Raw genomic sequence first — 3,824 nt, 5'->3', positions numbered from 1 at the left:
AAAAGAGCATGATAAACGTGAAGTAAAATGAGTTCTCCTGACCACTAACCATGAAGTAACAACAGTTTTTTGCTTCTCAGTCATATTTTCTCAAAATTGGTCAATATTTCACCAATCCTTCCAGGGAGAACAAACTTATGAGCAAATTTAGATTTCTTCATCCCTGAGGAGCCATAATTGGAAAGGATAGTTTTCTTTTACAACTTCATGTGGTGGGCTTCATGAGGCCCACTGAGATGACAACTGAAGACGATGAACTTGATTTGTAGTAGGAATAAGAACGTCAGTAAATTACTTCATATAAAAATATGATGATTTGTCATATCCACCTATGACTAATCCTATATCACAACTTGAATTTAAGATTACAAGCCAAAAAAAGTACAAGACTGGAATGTGTAATATAAAAATACATGGGTGGGACAAAAACAATCTTCCTTTACTGTCAAATGAAGGTGAAACATCTTCACTTAGTCTCATCCAGAATTAAATTGTTTGCTCTTTATGCCAGACCAGTAAGCCGTTTTTTGTCTTGTTACAAAAAACTTGGCTGCTACACTTGATGCTTTTGAGCTGCCATGTCAAGAAGTGCAAAATGGAATAAAGATTTGTAACAAAATGTCAGTTCATATCAGAGAGCAACTTCACAAGGAAAACATAAGAGAAAACTTTGGAAAAAAATGAACTGAGTATCCACTTTTGTGTTGTGTTTTTTTTTCTTTGGTCTTGCTGTTAAATCTTGAATTAGAAATTAATGTGTAACCTTCATGTATTTTCTCTTATGAGTGGGTTACAATTTAAGCACCTTTTGAAACCACTTACTAGGTGCTGTAGAGTGTAAACATTTAAGAATAACGTAACTTTTTAACTGAAAATAATGATATTTAAAACATAAAACTGGCTGCATACTCAGTTATCTCAGAGGTCAAATCTTTCTGGGGATTGAGATGTTTTAGTATATTGAAGCTGATTACATTATGGCTATACTATTTTTGGTTTGAGTGAAGGAGCTGTGCAACAGTCTTTAATCATATATGATGGTGTCTGAATTGAGAGAGAACATATTTTAATGTTAATAGTAATTGATATAATAATGTCATATATAATATATAATCTTATATATCATAATTTTATCTAATAATCCACCCTACTTCTTCATGTATCTTGTTTCGCAATTATCTTTTTTTTGGGATTGTTTAACCCTTTTTTTGGGATTGTTTTCCCTTGTGTTTGAATTTAAATAGCTGCATTTAAAGTGTCACTAAATGTAAATGTAATCAACTTCATTAATCCCCTACTAATCTGTCCTTACTCGCAGACCACCTGCAAAAAACGAAATTCCGCGATATAGCGACAAACTAGTTTATCACATGACTACCTACTAAAAATTTGCGATGTAGTGATGCCGGGCATCTTGAAGCGCGAATAAGTGCAGTATTATTGTATATTATAAATTATATGTATGTGTGTAATATATATATACATAGTATAAGTGTATGGGTACAGGTCCGTAACACACACACATAAGGGGCCTGTGGGTATGCAGGTGATGGGAAGGTAGAGTGGCGGTCAGCTCCTTCGTGGTGCGCCCTAACTAGCTAATGAGCAACTTGCTCAAGGGTGCCTCAGCAGTACTCGGGAGGAGAACTGACACCTCCCACTGTCAGTTCACCTCCCACTGCTAGACACGGGTCTTGAACCAACGACTTCCGATCCCCAGTCTAAGGCTTAGTGGTTTGAGCAACTGTCGCCCTTTCGTATAGAGACAGACAATCATGGCACGTCATTATTGGGCTCCTCATTCAGTTGCCGCCATTTCTATCTGTGCTCTGTCTCATGCTACCAGCCATACATTATTTATCACTACTCTCCTGTGTCGGGTCACAGAAGGCTGCAGCATCTCCCTGCTGACATTGGGCCAGAGGCAGGGTACACCCAGTACAAGTCTCATCCCAACAAATAGTGAAAGAAAAACAATCATTCACACTCAGGGGCTATTGTAAGTCATCACTTCACCTATATTGTGTTTGTGGACTGTGAGGAGATGGAGTAAGTCAGAGGACATGGACAGAACCCCGAATACCATGAAAACAGTGCTACCCAGACTATCCAGACCACAATAATTAGTCAAAAACAATAGTTGCTATTGGCGAAAGAAATTGTATAGTTTATCATCAAACTGAACTCTTCTGAGCTAAATCTGACATGCAGACTTTAATCTATTAGTGGTGTAAACTCCTCAAATGTCTGTTTAACATTACCTGGATCTTGAGAACTAGAAAGTAGTTAATCCTTCACCAGAGCCATGCTCACTAAAGCTTGAACTGGAAAATACTTTCCAGACATGTCAAAAAAAGCAAAGCAAAAATTTTTTTAAAAATCCATCCATCTATCTTCTATACCTGCTTCTTTGCTTATTGCGGCATAGGTTGCTGGAGCCTATCCCAGCAGAGCGGGGGCGTGAGGCAGGGAGCACTCTGGGTGCAACACCAGTGCACCACATAGCGACATGACAGATAAGACAGACAACCACACACTCTCACATATATAGTGAAAAATTGTTTATCAGAGGGGCTGCTGAATGATGAATATATTGCCACAATATATAATGTGATGTTGCCATGATAACAACCCTTACTAAGACCCTTCTTCTCACAAATTAGGTGATACAACCTCATTTCTTCACCCTGGAAACACACTAAATCCTGTGTATTTTCAGAACTGTTTTATTTAATGATAGGTCCATTTTCTTTAATAACTGAATTCTGACCAATTCAAGACAAACTTTGAATCTGTGACTGACTTTTATTCTACATTATCTGAACTATTACTGCCTGCCACTGTTCTGTTACCTAACATTGTCTCCTTCAAATACAGTACATATTTGAATCTGTACTATGTTCAACATGATTGAACATCTTGAATTGCCTGTGGATGAATAATTTTGGACAATTATTCATAATTTTGAAGGCAAAAATTGTCTGTTTTGAGGAAAATGGATAATGTGTCCCAAGATCTTCCATTCTGCCTTCTTTTTTCCATTTTTAAAGGGATGTCATGACTGTCCAGGACATTTGGGTTATGAACATGCAAACACTGACTACATCTGTGTAGTTACGTTAGAAGTACAAATTTAATGAAGCACATTGTGTAAAAAAAACAAAGACTCCCGGATACCTCTACTCAGACGCAAACTGAATGTTTCTGTCTCTGTAGGTCTAGAAACTATACTGTCAGTGTGGCACCAGTAACTGCCTGCTTCACTGCTTTGCAAATTGCGTCAGGAAGCCTCTCAGTAATCTCCTGTGGTTTCAAACAAGCACATTCCTGCTAATTAAGCAGGAGACAGACAATATCATTGTATGACAGATAAAGATGTAATAGAGCAAATAGGTGTGTTATGAGCATACCACAGTGATAAATTAGGCCCCAGCTTTGCCTGTGGGGACAGACAGCGATGTCAGGGGCATCATGTTTCTGACTCCAGGCGAGCTCTGTTTTCAATCAAGGTCGCCTCTCAGGTCCTAAATGTTTACACTGTCTTTGTCTTGACAGGGCTTTCCACACAAAATACAACAATCCATTTAAGATTTGCAATAGGTTTTGAATATACAATTAAAAAATGGATCCCATGTGGCCTAGGCCCTAATTTGAGGTAGCAAACAAACAACCTAATACAAAGATTATTTTTAAAACAGATATGTTAGGAAACAGACATCCAGCAAAAAGAAAGTTCATTCTCATGTATTTTGGGATCATTTATACAAATGTGACTTCAAAATTTACACCTCTGAAAAAATATCAATATGACATGGAAAGCCGGT

The sequence above is a fragment of the Antennarius striatus genome, chromosome 5, assembly GCF_040054535.1.
Source record: "Antennarius striatus isolate MH-2024 chromosome 5, ASM4005453v1, whole genome shotgun sequence".
Classification (NCBI taxonomy): domain Eukaryota; kingdom Metazoa; phylum Chordata; class Actinopteri; order Lophiiformes; family Antennariidae; genus Antennarius; species Antennarius striatus.
Note: the sequence above shows the minus strand (reverse complement) of the source record.